The sequence below is a fragment of the Pinus tabuliformis genome, chromosome Q (assembly GCF_031772625.1).
Source record: "Pinus tabuliformis cultivar Carrire ecotype Pingquan chromosome Q, CPIR1, whole genome shotgun sequence".
NCBI classification, from domain to species: Eukaryota; Viridiplantae; Streptophyta; class Pinopsida; order Pinales; family Pinaceae; genus Pinus; species Pinus tabuliformis.
In genome coordinates this window covers 1,208,494,563-1,208,514,690 of record NC_142296.1, presented here as the reverse complement: position 1 = coordinate 1,208,514,690, position 20,128 = coordinate 1,208,494,563, and the positions used below count along the sequence as shown (strand labels likewise).

The following is a 20,128-nucleotide window of genomic DNA, read 5'->3' as shown; positions in this document are numbered from 1 at the left end:
TTTTAGTTTTTGCAGGTACCAGAGGAAAAAAAAAACAAAAGCAATCAAAAGTCTTTCCATTTCATGCCTTGTAGGAGTAGAGATAAGTTAGAAAAATGATTGCACAACACCCCACTGCTTCACACAGCCAACCTTCTCTCTCTTCTTCGATGGCTGTGATTAAAGAACCCTTGGGTGGACATCAAGACATATTTGAAGAACCTCTAGGGGAGAAGAAGAAGAAACCATTCCTCTGGAGAAAATGGCTACAAGCAGAAATGTTGGGAGCAGTCCCTTGTCCAAAGATGAATTTGAAAATCAGATCAAAGATTTCAAGAATGATATGAGGCAGTTTCTTGCCATGCAATTGGATACCCTGTGGATCCAAAAGAAGCAAGAGGAAGCCAAGAGGGCTTTGGTCATTTTTTGTCCTAGGTGCACTAGAAAGCATCCTAGGAACGAATGTCCAATGCACTCCCTAGAAGTGTGTTTTGTCTGTGAAGAATACCATCCTACGAATCAGTGCCCTTCCTTGCCTGGACTTAAAGTTGCATATCAAAGAGCCAAAGGAGCCACTGAATCACTCTGTTATATGAACCAAAGGAAGCCTCCTGGACCTAAATATTCCCAGCAGGAACTGCAAGGGACACCTGAGACCTATTATGACCCCTACCAAGCCACTTTCATGCCTTCTTGGGGTCCCCCTGCTCATCCTTCCTGGTTCACACCTCCTCCTTGTTCCTTCACAGATCCATATTATGCCCAACCAGTTGCTCATTCATTTCACTCTTATGCTCAGCCACAGCCTCAGTGGAATGCACCTCATCAGGGGTGGAGGCCCCAATACAACACTCCTCCCGCTTATTTTCCTCCACCACCTGCTCATCCACAACCATCGCCTCCTCCTCCACCAAGGCAACCCCAAATGCCTACCCAACCACAATGCCATCCATCTCCATCTCAATTTCACACCTCCACTCAACTACCCGTACCATTTCCAAAACCATACAATGGAGTAGCTCAACCCAATTGCAAAGCTGAGGCACATGTGCAAATGACTCCTCTTGAGCTCAATGATGTTCACCAAAGCTCAGGAAGAGTGTTGCAAAACAGAGATTATATTGACAACATTGAAGGACCAAAGGAAAAAGAAGATTCCAAAGAGGAGATCAAAGAACCATGGGCTGCACTTGATGAAGAGAAGAGATCAGAATCAGAGATCGAGAAAGCTTCCTCATGGTTACCATCAAATCTTCCATGTATTCAAGAGAAAGATCAACAAAAAGAGGAAGATGAGAAAGTCATGTTAGAAGGTGACATGAAACATGATCCAGATCAGCAAAAGGACCAAGGATATCAAAGCTATATTGAGATATGGTTTCAGAAGGTCACTAAGTTGCAGCGGTACTCTCTTCTTCAGCTATGTTTGATCCCTTCAAAGTCAGATCATTTGGTCTCTAAAGTCCGGATAGTTGTCCAAGCATGCATTTCGAGCCTTCACATCATTTTTTCTCTAATCTCGATGTGCACATGGCTCCATTGGAAGTATTCTTATACTTGAAAATGATTTTGTTTTTCAAGTAGGGTAGGGTAGAAAAAAAAAAAGAAAAAAATGAAAAAAGAGGAAAATAGAAATCTAAGGTGAAAACCTCCTCGGAGGCGCCTTAGATTGGCTCATTGATTGAAAACCTCCATGAGGCGGTCAATGGGTTGGAAAAAAGAGAAAAGAGAATAAGATCTCTGGGTGAAAACCTCCCTTGGAGGCGCCCAGGGCAGGCAATTAGGGTGAAAACCTCCATGAGGCGCCCTAGTTGTTTTAAAAAAAAAAAAAAAGAGAAAAAGAAAAAGAAAAATAAAACTAATTCCATTGGCTAATTGCAGGTTGTAAGAAGGACGTTTCATGAGAGGAGGAGCACTCAAATCAAGGTTAAAGATATTTTTCTTGTGCCTTCTACAGGAAGCTCTGTATTTCTACAGGAAACATCCTGTAGAACCTTTGGAAGAACCAAATTCAAGTCTAAAATGGAATCTGATGGTGGGAATCTGTTGATTAGGCCTACAAGCACTTGTGTGTCCATCCCTTGCCTTTCTCCATCATTTTTTCCACCTCATTGTGCTTCTCATTGTGCTTCTACAGGAACTTCCTGTAGAAATTGTGGGAAACTAGACATGGATTTCAAAAAGTGGTTTGGCGAACATGGTAGCTTCCTCAAGGGTTCAGAAGTCCTCATGCAATCTTCCAACTCCTCCTCCATCATCTCCATACCTGCATCACAGCCCAAGCTCAGTTTTCCCTTCCATGCAAACACTTGCAAAAGGCATTGAAGCAAAAATACCTAGAACAGAATTTGTTTTTGCCATAACTTGAAAACCATGCATCCATTTGACAAACCGTTTTATGGGGAATTGTACAAGGGTGATGACAACATGCCTGAGCAGTTTCATGCCGTTCCGGTGCACGGTTTCCAAGAAATCAGCCTCCATCACCATCAGCCATTTTTGCATTTTCTCCATATCCGTGCATATGTTTCAAAACCTGTTTCATGGGGATATGCATGTGAGTGATAGTAACCTACCCAAGCAGTTTCAGCCGATTCCGATGCACGGTTTCCTAGAAATCGATCTCTGAAATCTTCAGCCATTTTCCATTTTTCTCGAAATCCGTGCATCCATTGATCACGATTTTGCTATGGGAGATGCATAATGATGATAGGAACATGCTCAGAAAGTTTCATATCAATCCGGTTTACCGTTTGGGAGCAATGGCGAAAACAAGTTATGGTTTTGTGACAATGCAGCAGCAGCAGCTTGAACGTGCAGATCTGAGCGTGGAAATGGACTCCTGCAGCATGCATCTGGCTAGAGGACACCTGCACAAGGAAAACAACCAAAAATTAGCAGTCAAGCCACATGCAATCAGAAAAACCAATGCATGCAGCAATGACAGGCCACAACAGCTCACGACAGCCATTCAACTTCAAGGTATGTGACTGAAACTCATTCTTCTATTGCATAAATTTAATTTAAAAACTGCATGAATTAATGGAATGGTGGGATGAAGCCACGAATTATCAAGGTTAAGATGATTGTCTTCTCTAGAACTCAGCCGGCAGTCACGCAGTACACGTGGACAGTTGACTCACGTGAAAATTTAAAAAAACAGGAAGTGTTGGCCGTTTGAACTCTAGTGCAACTGATCCAGAAGAGAACATACAGTTCATGATAGCACTGCAGTCTGCATGTGGCCACGTATGCCTGGCCACTTCACTTCCTCACCACGAATCACGCTGTAATTGAAAAACAGGCTCGGCTGACTCTCACCACCCGCTGATTCATTTGCACCTGCAATGTTCTTAGCCGAAGTACGCGTCCTCTGCTCCCACAATCTATTAACTTGTCATCCTCCACCAAGCTTTCTCGGCCATTTTTTTTTTAAAACCCACCTATGCAAGGGCGTTCTACAGAAAACGGGTGGGTCTTCTACAGGAAGTACGACACAGCTTTCAAAAGCAGAGAAATGGATTTTTCTTCGACAAATTTGGAGTCCCGAGAAAGATAATTGCTGCAGAGGATGCCAAGCGTCTTAATGCAGTAGAATTTAGTTTTGAGGATATTGAATCCACAGCTAAAGCCATCGGAAATGCCAGTAAAGCAGTGGTATCAATAGGACCCACAGAGGATGGACCTAGTTCCAAAGTTACTACAACTGATGCTTTGAACGTTATTGAAGAAGCCAAGCTAGCAAATGTGAATCATATTGTTGTGTTTACGAATCTGATGGAGGGTCTTCAAATGTTCTTGATGGAATCTCTTCATTTTTCAGCAACTTGTTTGGAAAATCAAAAATATCATTATCAGAGCTTACTGAAAGAATTGTGGAAATGGGATTAAGTTACACTATCCTGAAGGCCAGTTCCACAGATGATTTTATTTCAGAGAAAGACTGCAACCTTGTTCTTAAGGCGGAAGGAAGTGCAGACATAAAAAACAAAGTAATCAATGCAAATTCAGCATTGCATTCCATGGTTTAAGGTTTCAAAGACACAAGTTGCATCTGTGGTAGCTGAGGTTTTCGCAAACACTTCCATCTCAGAGAACAAGACTATTGATGTTGCAGCCAGCCCTTCTGCACCTTCTCTGCCAGTTTATGAGCTTTTAAGTGCCATTCCAACAGATGGAAGAAAGGAAGTTTTCGTCGAGGCCCAAGCGAAAGCCAAAGCTGAAGAAGAAGAGCGCATAGCTGCAGAAAATTCACGAAAAAAAACAGGAGCTTGCTAAACAACTTGAAGCAGAAGCAAAAAGGCTTGCAGAAAAAGAAGCTGAAGCCACTGAACTCGCTGCCCAAGTCAAGGCAGGTGCTGCAACTACTTCATTCGATTATTTTGCAAGCAAGGCTAAAGCATTCGGTGTAGATATTTTTGGGGCAAGGCAAATGATGACAAGTTGGTGACAAGCCAGAAAAGCACAACCCTACAGATGTATCCAACAACATCAGTGATTGGAACACTGGCATTAAACCAAGCTGCCAAAACAGAGGGGGACAAAACCACACTAACACCCAGGGAGAAAAGACTACAGAGTAGAATGGAAAGGACTGAACAAGTCCACGTCAGTGAGGGCACCTCTAAGGTAGCCACAGCCAAGCTGAAAGGAAAATCACCCACAGCCAAGCAGGATATAGTGGTGCTGTCTGTTTCTACAGGAAGACAGAGAACTGTTTCTACAGGAAGTTTGGAGAAAGGGCAGCAGAAGGAGAAATTGGCCGAGATTTTAGCCAAGGAGGCCACCAGGGCCATCAAAGATGAGGAGAGAGATTGGTTGCTCAGAGGATGAGCAACACCTTCAGTAGGGGGGTCATGATGAGCCCCAAAAATGGACAATTATTTGGGCTCATTCAACCTCCTAATTTGACTTAATCCACCATTATCATTAGTTTATTGCATGTTTTTTATTATATTTATGCTAATAGAGTGAATTTGGTTAGTCATTATGCCAACAAGTCTAATGGGTGCTTTGTGTAGCCTTTTTGGTCAACTTGGAGACAAAATTGAAGGTCTTAATGAGCACTTGGCAGCCAAATTCGTGGGAGAACAAGGGAGAGGATTTGTAGGAAGGTGTCCCCTTCATTTATGGGCCCTTACCTCGAATTCTCCACCATCAGCTCGGAGTTCAAGGGCCACCGAATCAATCAACACAAGGGCAGCCAAGCAAGTCAAGTAGGACTGCTGTTAACTACAAGTATTGGGCAGCCGAGTCCCTAAATTTTAGGAGGACTGTTGGGTCCTCAAATTGTATAAATAAGAAGGCTTAGGGCCTCATTTTGGTTAGCCAGTGGATGCTAGCTAGTTAGCCAGTAGATAGTAGCTAGTAGTTAGTCATTTCATAGCCTTGTTGTAGTCATTTTGTAATTCGATTTGTAGGCAATAGATTAGCTTTGCTTTCAGCTCATTCTCAAGCTCTCCTTGTGGACAGTTTTGATGTAACTCTTCATTCTTGATTAATAAAGATGAATCCAGCTTTGCACCAGCTCTAAATCTCTCTTGGGAGGCTGTAGCTCTTGGGGTTGGGCCCATCTCAAGCGCCTAGTACCTCCCTTGTTTATCTTTATGTGTGTTCGCTGTATTCTTAAAATAAAGTCTGCTCTTTAGATTTAATTCGTGCTTTGTTACTTAGGTTTCTTTTGATGGTTGAAGTAGCTTTTTATGTTTAGGATGGATTGGTAGGAGTTAGTCATGCGTTTATATCTCTTTGATAATGTTTTGTTCACATGCTGTACGTGATTCTTGTCATGAATAAGGTTGCTGTTCACTGATCTCATTAAACTGTTAGATAGATCATCTAATATTTTGATTGTATGCAAGACGTAGTTGGTTTGATCAGGTAAACACTATGCAGGGCACCTTCATCACCTCCTCGTTCATCTGAGCCTCGTCCAGATCAGCTCCTCCATCACCAAGTCTGTTTCCTCATCTCCCATCCGCTCTTTTGCCACGTAACCCTACCTTCTTGCCTTTCCATTGCCTAAACCTTCTTTGATGCAAGCTAGACTTCCACACCCTCTCATAACCTCATCCCTCAGTCATTGGGTCATTCCAGGCCCCTACCCTACCTCCCTACCCCTTTCATGCATTCTCTCCCACTCACCTATCAGTCAAAAACCCAATCACGAAACATCCTGTAGAAGAATTACATAACTTCCTGTAGAAACCCCTGCAGACTTCCTGTAGAAGTTCATAAACACGGTTGCATGGCATCCTGACTTTGTGAAACTCTCTGAAAGGATGATAGGGATCCCTTAGACCCTCTCCGAGTCTTCCCAACCTTTTCCAAGCATTTCTCCTCCTTGATCCACCCCTGCACAGTGAATAGCCAGTTAAAAGCACATGCATGATAATTCCAATAACTTAAACAAAAATACAAAAAGATGTTTTCTTCAGATAGAGGTAGTCTAGACACATGTATTTTACCTTCATAGAAGTAATGGCATCTCTTTCAGTAGTTTGCATGCTCTTCTTTGCGTCAGTAGGACTAGCTGGTAGAATTAGGGTTTGCTAGGGTTTGCGTTTCTTTTTGGCTTTCAGTTTCTTTTTGCAATTAGATTAGCTTCCTTCGAGTTAGCTTTCATCCATCAATTAAAAAGCTTCTTCTAAGAGCTCATAGAAGTTGGCTTAAGCTCCTAGTGGACTTGTGCCAGCTGACCAAGTGACAGCTGCGGCAAGAGCTATTACTTGTGCATACAGCACCGTCGCTTTCAAGTTTGTTACGAACTACCGGGTTGATAAAATTAAAGAAGGGAGTTCTAGGAGTTGTAGCATTATTGCTACAATACTGGAGCCCACCAAGTAGGATATTAAAAGTTGTTGCTATATATGAACATTACCTCCAAGCTAAAAAAAATTACAATAAGGAAAGGTATATCCAAAGTACAAATAATACAAGCTAGGAGATGATTGAATATAAATGCACAAAAATAGAGTGTATGTTCATAGTTCAAATGGATTAAGGGATGTAGTGTTAAAAGAGATGCATAATTTTTCGTATGTTGGTCAATCATGTTATCATAACATAATTATAGCAATAAAGGGGCAATAATTTTAGGTAACCATGAAGAAGGATGTCGTTGATTAACTAGCTAGACACATGGAATGCCAACAGATGAAGCTAGAGCATGGAAAACTAATAGGTTTGAAAAATCCATTAGAAATTTCATAATGGAAGTGGGAGGTTCACTATTAATTTCATCATAATATTTCCCATAACGACAAGGCAACAATATTCAATAATGGTAGTGAACAAATTAACCAAGGTCGCACATTTTATTCCAATTAATATGGATCGTAAGGTAGCCAATAGTTACAATCCTTGAGGGGTATCTCACTTGGAAAAGCATGTCAACAAGTTATGTTGGGCGTGGGATCCCCCCAAGGCAAGTTTTCAGGCTTAAAGCCCAAGGTTTGACTAATTCCGATGTAAAGACTCTGCGATTTGTGGGCACGGAGCGCGAAGATGGTAAAAGAGTCAAAGGGTTGTCCACCATCATTTTTGTAATGTAATGTCAGTTTGAGAGAACTACCCATCGTTCGCAGACCATGGGATTGTATAAATAGAGTGAGACACTAAGTGTAAAGAAAATCATAGAGGAATGAATCAATGAAGATATAATAAGGAAGCATTGAGTCTAAGTGTAGAGTCACATCTTTAGGTCGTAGAGTAGGAGAAGGCTCTGTAGCTGAGTGCGCAGAGGCCTAGTAGTGCGCAACTAAGTGCGCAGGGCAGGTTAATTCTATAATAGATTGATGCATTAATAAAGAGAAGTTTTACTATATTTCTGTGTATCTTTTCATGTTTTATGCATTGAAGTATATTGGGTATGAATTGCAAGTTTACTGTTTATTTGTTGCGCGAACTTATATGAATGTGCTGAATAAGTGAATATAAGATAAGGTATCTGTTTACGCGAAGATAACTAACTATTATAAGAAGATAAATAAGATCCACGGTGTGACATGGGGAAATAGCACAGATCGTTGCTTGAGCAGCACGAAAGCCCCACAGCCCCTGGTTAGGGTTGTTCGAAGACAAATATAAAAAGGATGCGAAGGCCTCACAGGCCAGGAAAGTGCGTGAAGTAGCCTGCATGAAATTATTCACAATTGGACTAAATAAACCCCTCAAACATCTCAAGGGTGTGGAAACCTGGTTCCCACATCCCCCCATACTGCTTCAGGCGAGACCTCAGTCTGTGCTCCGCGGACTGTTGTTGAAAGGACTAGTAGTATAAGGATTTGTTTGGCTAATTAACTCTAAACCTGGGTCAGGCCCCAACAAGCCAACAAATGGTTCTGTTGCCAGGACCGGAATCTGCATAGAGATGTCTGATGTCGTATCATTGGAATCCAACTAAGAAAGAAATTGAAGGTTGGTTGGACAGGAGAATTCACGAGTTCGCGGTGCAGGAGAACAGGAATCTGTGACTATCAAAAGAAGAGTGGTTAGACTGCTACCTGTACACAGAGATCCACAAAATTTTCTTCGCATCTTTCCCTACTGAGCTGTACGAGTGGATCGCGAAGCTAGTAGATAACCAAGGAAGGTGCAAGCTTGACAGTCCTATTGTGTGGACCCTAGAGTTGGTGTGCAAATTGGAAGCATCAGAGGATAAGATCGCACGCATTGTTGATCACTGGCTCGATTGGATTATAGGAGGATTCATTACTGAGTTTGCAGTAGACACTACGGTAAGCTACAGTGAGGCTGAGTGACGCTTTCTCAAAGGACCACGAGGTAAGTACGTTAAGTCTCTGAACACTTGGATTAAAATGCTACTATGTGAAAAGTGGATTATGCAAATACATTAATGTTTGGGGCTACGCGAAGTGAGAGAATTTACAAAAACGAAGGTATTGCAAACTAGAAACTAGCCCCTTGATTTCTCCTCCACGAGGGGACGAGGATTTAAACCTGAATGGTTTAAATCGACCCAAGCCTTTGAACGTTGGAATGAGTATAAATCATGTAGTGAATTATCAACCATTCGTTGAATATGAGACCAACATTTGGTAAGGTGACGAACCCTCACTATTTACAAACAAGTCATGGGATGATGAACATACCATACGTTCTATGCATGTTAGGGATTACATAGTAATGGTGTGTTGTGGAATTTCATGGGCATGGAGGAAATTTATTTCCTGTAAAATCCTTGGGTATCGTCGTTATGTACATAGCAATGCTTATTAATTCAAATAGATGTTCATTGATATGGTTATTTAAATTCTATTATAGTTGCACCTGTTATTTCTATATATATTTAAAAGTAAGTGATTATATATATATATATATATAAAAGTAAGTAAGTAAGTAAGTGATTGATTGATTGATTTATGTTAATTAGAAACCATGGTATGTTTCGTTCATAAAGATTAATTATTAATTGTCATGGATAGATTGGTTTCCCGGGATTTATATGCTTTGTGTACATGGTTAGGATAAATATTGTTTCCTTAGACTAAATTAATGAAGTCTTGGAGATATGGTAGATTGTGAATAGCTCCCAAAGTGTGTACATATTATAATCTTAGTTAGTAATAATATTTGCGGCATTATGTGATGTCCACGTTATATTTATGGTACAGCTCAAAGTCATATGTGGGAAGGCACGTATAAATTCCTGCATTTTATAATGATTATGTTGTGTATAAATATAATAGGATAAATTTATTAGAGGTTATGTAAATTATTAGCAGCGGTATTTTCTTGAAACTGTCATTTTGGATTATCTTATTTAATTTAAAATTTTCTTTTTCTTCCATCTTTTTAAGGCGTGTATAAATTTAATTTTCCCTTTTCTCTCTTTTTAAAACATGTATAAATTTTTGTATTTTACTTCTTTGTTGGTGTTAGACTTCCTTGTTGGGTGTCTTTGTCTAGCTTTCTGTTGGTGTCTGACTTCCTTGTTCATTGCTTACTGGCATGTATTCTAAAAGGATGGTTATCTCCCTATGTACTTTTTTTAGGATAAATTTATTATAGGTTAGGTAAATTATTAGAAAGGGTATTATCTTGAAATTTTGAATGTTGTTTTATATTTTTTTATTTAATTTAAATTTTTCTTTTTTTCTATCTCTTTTAAGGCATCTTTGGCCTTTACTCATCTCAATGTTCATCTAAGTTAAAAGAGCAAAGATTATAAGTCTCGGGTACGTGAATAAAATATTTGGAAAATCCATCAACTTGAAAATCTTACAAATATATATATATATATAAAGAGAGAGACAATGAAAAAATGAATCATAAAATAACTAACTTTAGAATGAAACTATGTTTATATATGTGTGTGTGTGTGCCAAATTATGACATATACAATTAATGTGCATAATATATTTTAAAATTATGATACTCTTGACATCCCAATGCATCATAAACTATGAAGCAATTAAGGTCAAAATTTTAGTAGTACCTTCTATAACTCATCATAACTCAATGGGTTGGTAGGTAGGGTTACATGACCCCTCCCATGCTAGCCAATCACCTTATGACATATGGCACATTTTAATTACCAAAATAATGTCATGGTTGCATAGTTGACACGACACAATTTGATTAGTCCAAGGAGATGACATATGATGTGGGGGTTTGACACATCATCTAGACGAAATCAGTAGGTGATGTCGTGCCTCTAGGTTCTTCCATGTGGTAGGTACAATGGTAGCTTTTTATTGGAAAAAAATCCAAAATGGGTGACATGTGGTACCCCTCATGGGATGCAATGTGGCATGATGACATCATGCAGGACTATGCACCCTTAGGGATAGGGTCACATGACACGGTAACTTGCGAAGAAAATAGGGTTAACTGCAAATCTCATAAGGTTATATGGTTAATGATGTTATGGTCACATGGTCAGCTATGTTTTTTATTCACCAAGATTGCGGGTGTGGATACTGGCCCATGCTTAACTCCCATGAGCCATGGAACCACTAAGAAAATATAAATACAAGCCTTTGATTCCAAAGAAATAGAACACACATGAAAAACATGTGATATGTCTGCTTAGTGGCTATGTGTATCATTCTACAATCAGTGGTTGAGTTTGCACACAATGGTTTATTATAATATATATATTGTGTGAACTCACTAACTTGAAGGTCGAGCTCAGTGGTTACATATATGGACTTTGTGATGGTTGGTGTCTCAGTATGTGGATGATGGCTTATTGATGTATATATTGAGTGAGCTCAGGAGTCTGAAGGTTTGGCTCGTTGGTTACATACATTGAATCTCTAATGGTTAGTGTCTGAGTATGTGGATGATGGTTCATTGATGCACATATTATACAAGCTCACCAGCCAAAGGCTGAGCTCTTTTGTTACATGTATTCATTATGAAATTAGTGTTTGTTTGTGCATGATGGTTTATATATATATATATATATATATTTTGTAATATTACCAACACGAAGACTGAGCTTGATTGTTATGTATGTTGTCTTTGTGACGGTCGGTTGGTACATTGTTACATGATTATTCATTGATAAAATGTTTTAAAATGATAATTTTACCAACACACTAATTCAACCCCCCTCTCATTGTGACATTTATTCTAACATTGTACATACTAACCACTTTCCCATTTGACTTTTTATGGATAAACAAGTTACCGATGGTAGAGTCACTAAGTGGTGACTTTTACTACAAGAATTTGACATCACTATTGTGGCAAAGCCTGGAAAATAATGTCGTTGCCGGCTTTCTTTCTAGACTTACCAACAATAGTGATAATTTACATGAGGACTCTTTTCCAACTGAATATATTTGTCCAATATCCACTCACTCGCCATGGTATGAAAATATTGCTAACTATCTCACTGCAAGAAGACTTCCACACAACCATTCCCCTAGAGAAAAATAAAAAATTATTTGACAAAGTGCCCTATATTCCTAGGTGGATAGCTCTCTTTCACACATGGCCAAATCATGAAATTTGGTGGTGTGCGATGGAAGGTGAAATCCGTGATATCTTAAAGTCTTTCCATGATGATCCTTGTGGTGAACACTTTGCTGATAAGAGGATAGGTCATAGAGTATTGGGATAATTTTTTCCTACCATGTTCCAAGATGAAAAAAAGTATTTACAAGGGTGTGACGGCTGCTAAAGGATGGGACAACTGATTTGATCAAATGAGAAATCATTATAGACTCAATTGGTTATTAAGACTCCTCAGAAATTGGCTCTTTACTTATTTGGGCATATCAATCCCCCATCTCATCAAAATTCCTACATTCTAGTTTGTACAGATTATGTTACTAAGTGGGTCAAAGATAAAGCACTCACTAAGGATACTAAGCAAGCTATCTCAGAATTCTTGTTTGAAGACATATTTGTTCATTATGGAGTGCCAAGAGAGATAGTTACAAATGGAGGGCCACAATTTACTACCTAGCTAATTGAAAATCTTACTAAGAAGTACAAGATTCATCACAAGATCACCTCACTTTACCACCCACAAGCTCATGAATACCTGGAGAGTACCAACAAAGTGATTGAGGCTATTATTATAGAGACCATGGCTAGTCGTCATCAAGATTGGGATAAGAGAATTCCAGAGGTATTTTGGGCCTACATAACCACATGGTGAAACAACACGAGCTTCTTTCTATATGAGCTTTTATATGGTAAGAGTCTTATTATTCCCATAGAGTTTAAGATCAAGACACTTAGGACTACTAACTTTATAAGTTAATTTGCATTTGACTACAACACAAAGACACTATTTAGACCATCTCAATTAATTGGGTGAAATGTGCTTAGCTTCCATACAATGCACTGTTATCATTTAGCAACAACACACTAAGTGGCATGTGTAAGGTCAATTTACTAAGTAAACTAACACATGTGTTTTACTTGTCAATCTGGGTTTGTAGACTTGGAAGCATGTCCAAAATATATGGATTTCAGGTGAAGTCAATTTAGGAAGGCAAGAATATAAGGTTAAAGGAAGTGCATATTACAAATATATTCTAAGTTTTAAAAGACTAAAAAGTTTCTGGTTCAAGATGCAGCAAGCAAGAGAAGAGGCTCCTAACTTAGGAGGTCTTGGTTGTCCTTCCTCACAGTTCTACTCCAATAACATTACCATTGCATCAAATAAAACTGGAATTCAAGAAATAATACAGGAAATGCAAAAAGGATGATTTTAGCTATGATTCATAACTTGATAGAAAGAGAATTTAACTTAAATTCGTGTTTGTCATTTCATATGAAAATTTGACTTTAAACTAACATAATCCAAAAATCACACAAAAGGCATCACACATCTAAATAACTAAATCATAAATCTGAAACAAGAAATACTGAAATTAAAATTATGCTAATGTAATCAAAGTGTACTTAGCTTGGTATGGGGGCCTCCAACCTTGCCTTGTACACCTAAGGAACTCTCAGCTACAACTAACTTATGAAAATATGTGCAGCATGAACAACAACTTAGAACAGTAGAAAGTATTCTTCAAATTATCAAAAAGTCTCTAATAGTCTAAATACAAATTGCATACGTGAATGGTTCATAAACTGAGTTTAAATAAGAAAATTATCAACAAAAATAGCTAAAATGGCTCTAACAGTATTTATCTATCCTAATCCATCCATCCAGGTCAAACTCATCAAGTCTAGTTCAAAAAATTAGGCAAAATCCCAAAAAATAATATTTTGCCCCTTTTTAATAGGGATTTCTGAATGACAGGTCAAGTTTAACCAGAGTTGACCGAGCCGCTCAGTTTGATTGAACCAAATTATAGGTGTTCATCCATCTGTGGTTCCCAAGCTTTCTGAATATGTGCTCAGATCTCACCTAGGTGTCCTGTACATATGACTTTAACGGAGCTATTACGGGAATTTGTAGTGCAATCCAATTTTACTCTTAAGACCCAATTTTTACAAAAAATCTAAAAATTGAAAAAAATAATTTAGTTACCTAAATATGAAAAATAAGAGTAAAATGAAGCATATGTAAGTGAAATAGGATGGAATATGGTGGTAAATGGATGGGTTTAGGATAGGAAAAAATGACCAAAATTGAGGACCAATAGCATGATAGGTTTATCAAGAAGGTGTTTCAGAAAGGTGAAATGGTGTTATTATATGAATCTAGCTTCAAGGATTTCAAAGAAACCTTCACAATAGGTGGCTTGGTCCTTATGGAGTGGACACTATCTTCAACAATGTGACTGTTAATTTGACAACTATCGATGGACCACAAACCTCTTTTCTCATCAATAGGCATCATCTTCAGTTGTATCATAAATCGCTTTCTAAGGATTCATTTTCTCACATTTTCGCATATTTAGATCTCAAATATTGTTTGGGAATGGGGTCACCTTCATGGAACCTCCCTGCATTGCAATCTTCCTAATTCAAATTCTACTTGTTCAAAATAATAATATAAATAAATAAATCTAATGGAAAAAACCCCTTTGGGGCATGGCTAGCTAGGTGTTGGTTGAAAACAATATTACTAATGATCAATACATTATACTCTTTATTGTAGTATATTTTTAGCAACAAATACTTTAGATTTTCAGGTGTTGCTACAATTGTTGGTACACTCATTTTAGTTACACTATCTTTTGATACTAAAGAGAAATATCATTTCCATCCATTGTTACTAAGTATTGATGCTATTGCTACTACACCCGCATGGTTCAATTTTTCCAAAGTGACCCTCCAAGGACATTTTCCATGAACTTTGTTAATGTTGTAATTCCTACCAACTCAACAACGTCATGAACCAATAGCTAGGTCACAACATATGGTAAGCAACCAACAACTATATTTCTCTTTCACTTGCTTGCATTACTACAATCCATGTGCCATGAACTACCTACCACGATGGCCAAGGAAAAACTCCATTTAATTTGGTGTTGTTTATATCATACTACTCTATGATGCATCATGTTCCACACCATTAATACCATGACGTATATCATGACTTGTCACGCCACATTATCATTCTTGACATTCACATCACCACTCTTGATACCACCATTTATTACCTTTTTGATACCATTACTTTGAACCAATCTCTTGTAATTCATCGATATATTCAATCATTACGTTCCAATTATGATGCATTTCATACCAATTATAACATCTTGCTACAACCAACCTTGCTAATTTCTGAAAGCTTAACATTCTTCCCCCCAACAACAATTGCATGTCGCATTTGTCAAAACTATAACAACGCTTGTATATACATAGATCCATGGGAGGAGTTGTTGTGCATCGTGAGCCAGATTCAATTGATTCACTACATAATCGCTTGAGAATTTACAATATTTTTCAAAATGTTGGGTGGTTGGTGTACTTTGATAGGTTGAGGGGATTTAACAAAGCCATTACTCTTGAATTTGAAATTTTTGATAGAACGAAGCTCGACTATAAGAGGAATAGAAATCATAGTTACAAAGGATGTGATTTCCATATTAAAAACTTTACCTTGAATAAGAATGCATTAGTTCGTCATGAAAGTGTTGATTCAAAAAGCAAAGTCCAATTTTCTGGAAGAAGGAGAATAAATCAAGAATAAGGGTAGAGGTGCAAAAAGAACTTCACTACGGCATCCATGGGAGGATGTAGAATACTTCAATTATATTGCTTTTGAAGGCCGATTTGGAATAATCTTCAACTACCACTTCAAGTTGTTGGCCCATCTCCACCATGGGAAATTAATCAATATGACATAATTCCCGTTGGAATCATTGAAGTGTATGACCAATGCTATTTGGCAAGAAAAGTATTCAAAAACCTGTATAACAAATCATGGGTTGATTAAGATCATCATCATTGATGCATTGGAACTACAAGGAAGAACAAGGACATGATTGGTGGCCACTACCATAGGGTTGTCTCCATAATAATTAGGGAGTGAATTATAAGAACAAAGCGAGGATATTGGGATGGAAGATATGACCGCGCATAAGGGATGATACTAAAAATTGTCCTACTGATACACATTCCAGATACTCTCATGTTGACACCCTTGTTAAGGGCCTCTATGTTGATACATCAATTGATATAACCAGTGGATAGTTGGGAAGTTTGAAATTTTAAGTCTACACTATTGTAGAAGAACAACCCCCTAGGACAAGAACAAATAAATGATCATTGAAAAAAATATGTGGGTGGCATATTTCCAAATAGAAGGTTTACGCAACATCACTAGCCCAATTATCTAAAACACAAGTTGATACATAGGAGATGAAAGAATAAATCATCAAGGAGAAAGAGAATGAACTCATAAGGGAAATTTCAGCCTTACAACTAAAGAGGTGCTTGAGAAAAGGCTACCTATTGTTTGCAGCTCATGTGGAAGAGATAGCTAAGAGAAAAGGTCCACTACTTGAAGAATTTTTAGTGCTACAAGAGTATGAAGATGTATTTTGAGGGGATACTAGGTTCACCACCTAAGAGTGACATAGAATTCTCTATTGAATTAATTCCTATAGCTTCCCCACTTTCCACATTCCAAAACTCCTTATAGAATGAGCACACCAAATTTAAAGGAATTGTGAATACAACTAGAATAATTGTTGAAAAAACAGTATATATTCTGTCTCACCTTCAAGAGAACTAATACTATTTGTGAATAATAAGGATGCAACCTTAAGGATGTGCATTGATTTTCGACTACTGAATAATGCTATACTAAGGAATAACTTCCATCTTCCCAAAATTGATGATCTCATCAATCAGTTGAAAGGAGAAAAGGTATTTTCCAATATAGACTTGAGGTTAGGGATCCATTAGGTAAGAATTAGAGTTGAAGATGTCAGCACGATGTCAATAAGATTTTTTTTAGAGTCAAGTATGGGTACTATGTCAAGTTTGTAGTTGTGCCATTTTGATTAAAAAATATACTTCTTGTCTTTATGTTCTTGATGAATGTCATATTTAGGAATTACTTGGATAGGTTTGTGATAAGACTTTTGTATGAACTCATTTATATTCAATGTTAGAAGAATAACATGAGAAACACTTAAGGATGGTTTCACAACTATTAAGGGGGCATCGACTATATGTCAAGATAAGAAAATGATCATTTTGTCAAAATTAGATTCACTACTTGGGCCACATCATAGTAGAGAAGCAAGTAATATTGGATCTAGAGAAGAATGACACAATCGAAGGATGGCCATTGCTAAGGAATGCCAAAATTGTGATATTTTTTATGGGAAAAATTGATTATTATAGGACATTTATAGCAAGTTTTTCCAATATTTCATATTCCATCACTTCTTTGTAAATTAAGGGGAGTAAATTTCAATGGACTTCTAAGTGTGATGAAAGTTTCCATATTTTGAATAAATTATTAACTAGTGCACCTATTTTAAAGATTGCATATCCAAATTAGGATTTTGTAGTACACACATATGCCTACAAAGAAAGACCTAGCGGAATTCTTACCCAAAATCAACATGTAATTTGATATGAATCCAAGAAGTCAAAGGAACACCAAAGAAATTATGTCACTTGTGATCTAGAACTTCTCACCATAATCCATGTGCTAAATATCTAGAGGAATTACTTCATGGGGATGAAATTCAAGATGAAAATAGATCATAGTGATTTGAAGTATTTATTTGAACAACAAACTATGAATGTAAAGAAAACCAAATTAATGGTTATAATTTCTGAGTAAATATGACATTGATATCAAACATATCAAAGAGAATGAGAATAAGGTTGTTGATGCACTTAGTAGGACGGTGCACGCTATAGGCATTGGCATGTACAATTCATATTTTAAGAATAGGATATTAAAATTTGTTGCTATATATGAACATTACCTCCAAGCTAAAGAAAAATTACAATAAGGAAAGGTATATCCAAAGTACAAATAGTACAAGCTAGGAGATGATTTAATATAAATGCACAAAAATAGAGTGTATGTTCATAGTTCAAATGGATTCATGTAGTGTTAAAAGAGATGCATAATCTTTCGTATGTTGGACAAACATGTTATCATAACATAATTATAGCAATAAAGGGGCAATATTTTTAGGTAGCCATGAAGAAGGATGTGGTTGATTAAATAGCTAGACACGTGGAATGCCAACAGATGAAGCTAGAGCATGGAAAACTAATAGGTTTGAAAAATCCACTAGAAAATTCATAATGGAAATGGGAGTTTCACTATTGGTTTCATCATAGTTTTTCCCATAATGACAAGGAAACAATATTCAATAATGGTGGTGAAAAAATTAACCAAGGTCACACATTTTATTCCAATTAATATGAATCGTAAGGTAGCCAATAGTTATAATCCTTGAGGGGTATCTCACTTGGAAAAGCATGTGAACAAGTTATGTAAAATATTATGAGGTCCTTGCTTCAATCCCTCAAATTAACCCATGTCCCCATTAGGGGAAGGTGTAGTTCTCATAGTGGTTATAGTGGTAGCAAACATAACCAAAGCATATGTCATGTGAGTATGAGACTGCCCCAGTCATTGATTCCACTAGTCACAAAAAAAGGGTAGCCAATATTGCTAATATTTACATAAAATAAGTTGTCAAGCTGCATTGAGTGCCCAAGGAAATTGTGTGAAATCAAGATTCCAAGTTTACCTCAAACTTTTGGAAGTGATTATTTAAGGAATTTGGCACAAATATAAACTTCCATAAAATGCATCACTCATAGATAAATGGATAGACAAAGAGATCCAATCAAGTGATCAAGTATATGTTGAGCCTGTATGTGAGAGATAAGGCATCCAAATGGGAATAGTATCTATAGTTGGTGGAGTTTTCCTATACTGAAAATGAGTATCAACCTTCATTAAAGATGATCCCATTTAAAGTTTTATATGGTAGAGAGTGCAATACTCTAATAAGCTTGGATATTCCATTGGAGCTAGTAGCTTTGGGCCATAAATGGTTAAATAGATGCAAGAGTAAATACTAAAAATCAACCAAACTTAGAAAATCTATCCAAACCTAGGAAAAATAGTCAAAGAATTTAGTGTGGGAGAAAATGCGTTCTTGAAGGTGAAGCCCAAGAAGAGATCATAAATCTAGGCAACCGCACTAATTTGGAAACTAGATTTTATGGGCCACTTAAGAGTTTGGATAGGATATGGAAAATTGCATATATCATTGATCAAGAACTCAAAATTTGTCAAAAATTCAAAGTTGTCAGAATGGTGTGGAACCTAAATGATCATGTAGATCTCGTCGTCCTAATTCTGGCACAACTTGTTTCATGGAAAATTGATATCATATGCTCAAGATATTGTGTTCTGATCGTTTTTCCAAACAGGAAAATTTTAAAAGAAAAGGACAGACCAATCAGCAGTCCATACTACTGACATGGCGCTGACTGGGCAGGTGAGATGGTAGTTTGACTTGGTCAAAGTTCCCTTGGTGAATGGGACACTAACAAGTGGCATTGTAACATTGATTGAAATTTGTGCGTTTTTTATTGTTTGGTGAAGTGACCAAACACGAGTTGACACGTGGCCCGGCCGAAGGCTACCATGTGGTAGCTCGAGAGGCCACCAAAAGTTTTTTATCAAATGGGCGGAGGCAGCAAGGGTCAAACCTATGACCTCCCAACACACAAAAAATGCCAATGCCAATACACCATAATCGTGGTTCTTAACCTATTACGGTGGCTGATATTGTTAAAATTTAACGTTGCAATAGATGGGGATTGGACGGACTTAACCGCCCACCATGTGAACGTCGGCATGACCGCCAACCATAACTGTCATAGTTGACCGTCATTTCCTATCTGGCAATGCCTAACCACATGGGAATCTACCACATGTGAACACTCCTAACGTTAAACCGCCAACATTTATACCTTTAACCGCCGAGTAAACACCGCCAGTGGTCTCCCCCATGTGACCGTCACCTAACCACTAATGTTTTACATGACCACCGAAGGGAGGGGGCCAGCGCTTGGGGCTTTCCCCTAGGCACATGGTCCCCATATTACCATTATTTTGGTTTTTAGGCTTTGGAAGCTAAATTAACTGTCTGACAAATCCGCTCGGATTTCGACGGATTTGGTGGCCCATTAGTGGAAAATGGGTCGAAATTGTAGGATGATGTCAGATTTTGGGCAATTTGTGGAGTGAATAGTGGAGAAA

At 37.9% G+C, this 20,128-nt stretch overlaps 1 pseudogene; it reads left to right on the top strand.

Annotated features, from left to right (window-relative positions):
* Positions 1-2,919: 2,919 nt before the first annotated feature.
* LOC149224123 (protein PLASTID TRANSCRIPTIONALLY ACTIVE 16, chloroplastic pseudogene) lies at positions 2,920-4,429 on the top strand (annotated as a pseudogene).
* The last annotated feature ends 15,699 nt before the right edge of the window (positions 4,430-20,128 follow it).